The 8719-nt window shown below is 39.1% G+C and overlaps 2 pseudogenes across 1 annotated transcript; both read right to left on the bottom strand.

Moving 5' to 3' along the window:
* Nucleotides 1-2425: 2425 nt before the first annotated feature.
* On the bottom strand, nucleotides 2426-2925 carry LOC150060360 (immunoglobulin kappa variable 1-39 pseudogene; annotated as a pseudogene).
* Nucleotides 2926-3699: 774 nt separating this feature from the next.
* On the bottom strand, nucleotides 3700-4824 carry LOC150060359 (immunoglobulin kappa variable 1-16 pseudogene; annotated as a pseudogene). The gene is made up of 3 exons (XR_016536300.1): nucleotides 4770-4824; nucleotides 4305-4646; nucleotides 3700-3728 (listed from the first exon to the last, which is right to left on the bottom strand). The product of XR_016536300.1 is annotated as an immunoglobulin kappa variable 1-16 pseudogene (transcript).
* Between the last annotated feature and the right edge of the window lie 3895 nt (nucleotides 4825-8719).

The following is an 8719-nucleotide window of genomic DNA, read 5'->3' as shown; positions in this document are numbered from 1 at the left end:
TGTCATTTGCTGTCCAGGCAATCAGTGCAGCAAAAAAGCAGGCAGTCCGCCATATTGTTCCCACACCTTACTTCATCTTTATATGAGATATAATGCCTTATAAATAATTCTTCAAGTTTTTAACTATATCATTGAATTATCAGTTCTCAGGAATCAACCTTCTTTTACAGGGAAGGAAAAGTACATTGTGCCCATTATTTATTTCATTTTTTCCATAATACTGCATGTGGAATTGACATACAGTTGTAATATCTACCACAATTTTTTTTTGCCAGTCCGGGACTTGAGCTCAGGGCCTGAGCACTGTCCTTGGACTTTCTCAAGGCTAGAGCTCTACCACTTGAGCCTCAGCACCACTTCCGGCTTTTTTTCTATGTATGTGGTACCGAGGAATCGAACCCGGGTCTTCATGCATGCTAGGCAAGCACTTTAACCACTAGGCCAAACTCCCGGCCCCTTACCACAATTTTTCTACCCATTATTCTGAGTTTTAAATGAACACTTCACTATGTTCAGTAGTACTATAGTTCATAAGCATTTTTTCTTTGAGGGCTGGACATGGTAACTCATGCCAGTAATCCCAACTAAACTAGAAGCACAGATTTTAAGATTGGATTCACATCTGCCACCTGAATGGCAGTGAAACACTAGCTCAAAAATCAGGTTGAAGTAGGTGGTGCATGTTTCTGCAGCTATGCAGGTGGTGAAATTAGGAGCATTGCAATAGAAAACCAAGCTAGGTAAAATCCCAAGAACTCAACTAAGAAAAAATCTAAAGTAAAAAAAAAATCTAAAGTAAAAAAAATAAAAAAGATGATGTTGGGATGACTTAATTTGTAGAGGCCAATAAGCAGGAAACCCTGAGTCCAAACACCATTAGAACCAAAAAAACCCAATAGAACCATATGTCTTATTTGAAATTCATCATTTACAACTTACTACTATGCATATAACATCCTCAATAAAAACATGCTTTCAATTCCCTCTATTGTCTATAAAGTCAATATTTTTTTTGCCAGTCCAGGCTTGAGCTCATGGCCTGAGCACTGTCCTTGGACTTTCAAGGCTAAAGCTCTAGCACTTGAGCCTGAGCACACTTCTGGCTTTTTTCTATGTGTGTGATACAGAAGAATTGTACCCAAGGTTTTGTGCATGTTATGCAAGCACTCTATCAGTAAGCCAAACTCTCAATGAGTATTTAACATTTTATCACTCAAGTGTTATTAAGGAATGCAATGTTCACTATCACCATCTGAACCTAAAATTGTACTGAAGTTCTCCAAATGCAATATGAAAAGCTAAAATCAAAATGGAAAATAAAAACACAAAAGGCATAAACCAGAACAATGAAGTAGCAAAATGTCTTTAATTGGTAATGGAATTTATGCATAAAGTGTTTTGAAATCACAAATCAAAAGTTAGGCATAATAACATAGAGCTCCCCTATGACCCAGCAATTTTACTACTTGGCATTTACCCAATCGTCCAGAAACAAGGACATACTAAATCCACTAGCACAACAATGTTCATTGCAGCACTATTTATCCTAGCAAAGGTGTGGAACCAACCCAGATGTTCCTCAGTTGATGAGTGGATCCACAAGATGTGGTATTTATAACAACGGAATTCTATCCTGCTGTCAGAAAGAATGACATCACTCCGTTTGTTAGGAAATGGAAAGACTTAGAAAAAATCATATTAAGTGAAGTAAGCCAGACTCAAAGGAACATAGGCCCAATAGTCTCCCTCATTTGTCAAAATCAGTAGAACCTATGGCTCTCCTCACAGAGATTTACAATAGAACAAAATCTAGAGACATAAAGCCAAATAGTGTGACACTAAATGTAAGGACATCCAGGATAAAGAAACAAAAGCCATATAATGAGTGATTGTTGTTCTTAATGTACTATGTTATATTATCTCTTATCTCTTTTGCTATCCCTTGGTTATAACATATTATTAAATATTTCACCTTGTTATGTGATATTTTTATATGAGCTTAATTGGTTATTTGAAATTGGATAGGGAAGGGGGAAATCAAAATGAGCAGGGATGTGTGTGGGGAAAATGGGGACCATGTCACAGGAAAGGGTATTAATGTTTGTGAAGTAATGCACCTTCTATCTGGTGAATATAATGTAAATCTTCTATTAATTACACTAAAAATAAATAAAAACAAAACAAAAAATAACTTAGAAGTATCTCTGTGCAAGGTGTGAAAATCTGTTAGTTGTTAAAAGACACAAGAATAAATACAGTGCATTTTGATGTTTGTAGTCTTGACTCTACTTTTAATATTTCATCATTCAGCCCAGGACACTCACTGCAGAGACTGAGATATAGACGTTCACTGTCCTGTGATTCTAGGACAGATCGTGCAGGTAGAAGCATGAGGAGTAGCCCTCACTTCTGCTTCCCTTGTATTTTATGTTATGACTTGTATCACTGTGGGAGGATCATCATAACCCTGTTGACAGTAATAAGTGGCAGCATCTTCAGGCTGCAGGCTGCTGATGGTGAGAGTGAAGTCTGTCCCAGATCCACTGCCACTGAACCTGGTTGGGACTCCATCTTCCAAATTATCTGCACCATAGATCAGGGGTTTAGGAGACTTACCTGGATGTTGATGATGCCAGGCTAAACCATATCCAATGTCCTCACTGGCCCTGCAATGATGGTGACTCTGTCTCCTAGATATGCAGCCAAGGAAGATGGAGTCTGGGTCATCTGGATGTCACACCTGAACCCTTTGTACAAACATAAAAGCCAACATCCACATTGTTAATCAACCTCTAAGAAGATTTCCGTGAAGAGTAAAGCATAACGAATAACACTGATCTGTGTTATTCTTCAGCATTGTTCTTTCTTACCTGGGATCCACATCAGCAGGAGCCCCAGGAACTGAGCAGGTGTCCTCATGTCCATGCTGTGTGCCGACTGCTGGACTGACTCCACCACAGGGAGTGAGCAGTCTATTATAAAGTCTGAGGGCTGTGGGCTGTGCTTTGGGCACATGCAAATCAATCACCATGGGCTAGCCTGTGCGGTCTGTCTGGTGAGTAGAACAAACTTTTTACAACTAGGCAAGGCAAGCAGGTAATTTCCTATTCAAAGCTATAGCAGTGGGACAGCAGTTGAGTCCAATGAGCAGACAGTATTGTATTCTTCTATGATTAGAAATAATTCTGAAGATTGTCAGTTAAAATTATGTTCCTAGCTTACTGCCACTGAAACAGACTGGAATCCCAGAGAACATGGTGAAATCCATTCAAGATGAGCCACAGAGAATGGCCTGGCATCCACAAAAATCAGTTCAATTAACTATTTCCATCATTGTGCAGAGCTCTGCTTAGGCCTGTAGGAGGTAGAGGTCAGTTCTCCATGGATAGCAGGCTGGGGAGTAGAGTCTAGGTCTTCCCACCATTTCTACTGATCCTCAAGTAATGAGAGGGAAGCTCATGGCTCTGCACATCTATTGGGAGACTTATTGTTTCCCATCAGTCACTTATTTACTACCAAAAAAGAATGGGTGGGTATTGTTTTATGTCACACAGCAGATCATTTAATTTGACAAAGAATGGAGATTTTCCAAGGCAAAAGGAAACTCTAGAATTTGCTGACGTTATCCTCACATTTTTTGGTGAGACAGGTTCTACAAAAGTATAAGTTAATGCTGCTGCTTTTGGAATTTTCCTCAGTCTAACAGGTGGAATCTACAAATGCTGATCCTAGAGGACAATATCTCATGGCCTGTCACTGACACACAACACATGAGCAGGCAGCAGTGGGACCAGAGACCATAGTGTCAGACTTTGTCTTCACTTGGGCAGAAGTAAGTGGGTATCTTAATTCTGGTCTCTGGAGCCTATGATCAAACTCTCACGTTGTTGGCAGTATCATGAGCTACACCTTCAATCCCTCTGTATGAAATTCTCAGGTGAAATTAGTCTGAAACTTTGTCAGAGTTCTGGCATAGACCCCTGGATAAACTCATTAATGATCCTTTCACTGGTTTTAAAATTGCTCAGTATGAAAATAAATATTCATTTTCTTTTGTTGTGTGAATTCATGTGATACCATAATTCAGAATCCTTAGAGCTCTAAACTATGTCCCTTATTAAGTCAGGAGGGCATATTAGGTCTTACTGAACTTGAACATGAAAGGGACAACTATGATATAAAAAAACATAAATCCTCACTCTATAAACAAAACCTTAATGATTTTTTAAGCCAGAATGCCTGTGAGAACACTGTCAGAATGTAAAGGTATGAGGGGGAGCAGCTGGGGCAGCCCAGCCTCTCACTTCTGCTTCCATGGGAGGTTTTTGTTATGACTTGTATCACTGTGGGTGGCAAATTATTATACTGTTGACAGTAATAAGTGGCAGCATCCTCAGGCTGCAGGCTGCTGATGGTGAGAGAGTAATCTGACCCAGATGCACTGCCACTGAACCTAGTTGGGACTCCATCTTCCAAATTGTCTGCATAATGGATCAGGAGTTTAGGAGCTTTCCCTGGATGTTGTTGGTGCCATGCTAAACCATATTCAATGTCCTCACTGGCCCTGCAAGTGATGGTGACTCTGTCTCCTAGAGATGCAGCCAGGGAAGATGGAGACTGGGTCATCTGGATGTCACACCTGGCTCCTGTGTGGAAACATTAATACACATATCCCTATTACTAATCAAGTTTTAAGAAGGTTTCCCTAAAGAGTAAAACATCATAGATCACATTGAGCTGGGTTATTCCCTAGCATGGTCCTTCCTTACCTGGGAAGCAGAGCAGCAGGAGCCCCAGGAGCTGAGCAGGGGTCCTCATGTCCATCTTGGGTGCCCACTGGACTGACTGCTGCACAGTGGGAGCAGCAGCCTATGAAGAAGTGCTGAGGGCAGTGGGCTGTGCTGTTGGCCATGCAAATCAGCAGCCTCTGGGCAGGGATAAGCACAGAGGTCCCGCTGCTTCATCTCAGTGATTGCACCCATTCTGAGTCTCAGGGGACCTAGATCATCAACAGAATCACCATGTTGCTTTCCTATAGGCTAATCAGGTCAACTATCCCTTTGAGAATCAAATTTCTTTCTATTTCTTTATTTGAGACAAGACATGTAGACTGAAGTTTAGTTCCAGAAATTTACAGACATATTTTGCACAAATTTGGCACAATTCTTTACTATCCAGAAGGGAAAGTGTTGGAATTTCTCTCATTCACTGATAACATTTATGTGGCAACTTAACAGCACTGTAATGAAATTCATAGAAGTGAAATAGGAAAGGGAATCTGTTACATTGATAACAAAATACTTCATGTACTACTCAACCTTATTTTTTCCCTGAATTTCTGAACTTTTATCACAGCTGACCTGCAAAAGCAAGTTCTTTTCTCCCTTCGTGCCTGAGCAATCTTTTTTTTTTCCAAGTGAGTCTTGCGTATACTTTCAAATGTCCATGCTTGAGGTCCTCATATTATTCCATCTGGGTTTAAAATGTCTTCACCTAACCTACTGTGTTTAGAAGCAGAGATTATCCTTGAAAAGGAAAATAAATTCAGTTTATTCTGGAGGCTACATTTTGCTCAAGTTGCATATGTCCCCTTCACTTGGTGGTCTCTTCTAGTTACTAAGAGAACATTGTGTTCCATACCTGGGTTAAAGTTACTGGGCCCAAGTAGTGTGAGTAAAAACCTAAAAAGGAAGATCTTGTTCTTGATATCCATGAAGAGCGTTTTGAATCCAGCAGACTTAGGAGCAACTGTGAGGATAGTTGATTGTGTACAGGAGGGAGAAACAGCATTGTTTACTATATGGAAGCTGCTAAGCTGGAGTAATACAAGGGGACACCCATATGTGTGTGGTGATTTGCCTATGCAGTTGTCGGTGCCCAGGAAGTCACTACTGCATGGATGCAAAGTTGTTTCATCTTATCACCATTACCACAATCTGAGGAGTGTGTAAAAAAATGTGTGGGAGGAAGGGGGAGGGAGATGAGGTTTGATATGCCAATATAAATGGCAGTGCCACAAGAAATTTCACATCATCCAGAAGAACTGTTGGTCACATGGCTAAAACTATGAAGGATAATTAAAGTTATTGATCTTACTCTTGAGGTAAAAAAAGAGTAATTAGATGAAAATTTTGCCTAACTTTAGTTACATATTCATAGATTTTATACAGATTGTGCTGCGGAAAAAGGAAAATAATAGATTTTGTGTAAGATTTTATTTAATTATAACCTTGAGTTGTGGACATAAGTGGAGAAATCACCATAAATTCACATGTGTGTATGTAAAAATACATATATAAATATATATATGAATGTGTGTATATGAATAGATGAAGGTATCTGGATTGATAGTTTTTCCTAGTGTAGAAGTAATGATTCTCTAGTTCCAATAACAGATAAAACTATCACTAAGGGACCTCCAAGCTCTTCTCTCATAAATGAAATTAGTGACTCTTGCAGAAATAACTGATTCTTTATCAAAAGTAGAAGAGCACGATGAGTTTGGACTATTTTGTGTCACTAACTGTGAGATCCTCATGAATGAGGAGAAGGAAAATGTGGAGAGAAAAATTAATATACTCCATTAAATAAATTATAAATCCTTGGCTTAGTAATGATATTTTGATGAGGGATGCAATATTCATGAACTACCAAAACCACAGATTCTCACAATTTCAAAGGGGAAAGAACAACCAGGTAGCAGAGAAATCCAACAGCCATCACCTTAATCTAGAATTGAAATGGAATCATCAGTGATTCAAACCTGGGCCTCCATTAAGAGGATAACACAGGGGGCTGGGAGTTTGGCCTAGTGGTAGAATGCTCGCCTATCATGCACAAAGACCCGGGTTCAATTCCTCGGTACCACATATATTGAAAAAAGCTGGAAGTGGTGCTGAGGCTCAAGTGGTAGAGACCTAAGCCTTGAGAAAGTCCAAGGACAGTGCACAGGCCCTGAGCCCAAGCCCAGGACTGGCAAAAAAAGAGAATAACACAGCAGCACTCCCTGATTTCTCTCACATATATTTCTTATTGAATATACCCTGACGGGAAAAATTCCATAAACCTTTTTGTAGAGACATTCAGCAACATGGCTGATGAAAAAAATTGTAATCAATCTACAAGAAAATTGTGTCCAATAATTCATTTTAAAAAAAGCTATTTTGGAGAATGCAAGTAGAGAAATCACCAAAAATTCACATATGTATCTATATGCAATTATGTGCAGATTTATACATACATATATATTAATAAATGAAAGGATGCATGGATGAATAATTTTTCCAATCCTAGAATAATGATGCTCTAGCTTTGATAACAGATAGCACTGTCACTTAATGGTTCTTCAATCTAGTCTCTCATAAACTAAAACCAATGAATATTGCAGAAATAATTAATTTATTAAAAACAAGAAAAGTGCAAGATAATTTTGGAGTTCAAGCCCTAAGACTAGCAAAATATAATGGTGAATAAAAATATACATAATTCAGATTATCTTAAGTTAACATAAAATTTCTAAATGTCTCCAGTCCCAGTGTAATTTAGCCATTCTCTGCTTATTTATGTCAGAGATTTTTTTTTTGTCTTTTCTCTTTTGGTGCTGGGATCGAACCTAGGATGTTGCACTTGCTAAACAAGCACTTTGCCACTGAGCTACATCCAGCCCTTCTGCCGGGATTTTAGTCTTTATTTCACCTGAGAAGAAAGAACACCTGGAGAAGGATCCTGGTACTGATACCCAATGGACAAAATTTGCCATTGGATGAGGAGACTTTGGGGAAGTGATTAGGTCATTTGAGGTGCTTCCCTCTGGAGGGTTAAAGCTGCTCTTATGGAGTAAATCAGTTCTGATTGTAAATATTTCATTATAAAATGAAAACAACCATATGTTTGGCCACCTCAGCTTGCAGATAGTTCTCTTTCTGTTGTGACAAAAACAATTCAGACCTGATCTGAGTACAGACACATAAGGATATTGCATCTAGGAATTTCTGCATCTAAAACTGTGAGTTAAACAAAACTCATTTTTACTCAGATTTAAGTCAGTTAGTTTGTTCTAAAAAGGGACTGTTGCCTGCTGTGCTTTATGTGTTTGTGTGTATGTGTGTGGGGGTGGATTAAATAATAGAAATGCACTTAAATGATCTAATTGTGAAGGAAAAACCATTTCTCTATCTGTGATACTAATCTACCAAAAACAGCTTGCTAATCCTTACAGCGATCACTTGTTAACTTGCTGAAATACAGATTCATATCTGAGATAATTTTGTAAATTTGTATTTATAACATGCTCTCAAGGATGCTGTTGATTCTGAATTCTAGACACATTCTGAGTAGGAAAGAAAATAATATCTCATCCATGTTTAGTTGTGTTTTCTTCCATTTTATATCAAGAAGTATTCCTGTTTGTGAAATGACCTTACATATTTCATGCAAATACTTCTTTTTCCTTGGACTGAAACTGACTGAAACCCATGCTATTGAAGGGATTGAGTCCTGCCTTAATTCCCCAGGGTCAAGCAAGACACCAAGATCACACCAACAAGCTGGAGCACATACCTAGGCAATTCCTACCTGGGCTGAAACCACTCTCTGTCCCCAGGTGGTAATAGCCCCTCAAAACCGGTGGAACATTCCACTGTGGGCCTGACCGTGAACATCACCCTCAGCCCCACGAGACCAGAACCCATTTTCTAACTTTGCTTCCTTGTTAAGCCCT

The sequence above is a fragment of the Megascapheus bottae genome, chromosome 7 (assembly GCF_031878675.1).
Source record: "Megascapheus bottae isolate mThoBot1 chromosome 7, mThoBot2.hap1, whole genome shotgun sequence".
NCBI lineage: Eukaryota > Metazoa > Chordata > Mammalia > Rodentia > Geomyidae > Megascapheus > Megascapheus bottae.
This window is presented reverse-complemented; position numbering and strand designations above follow the sequence as displayed.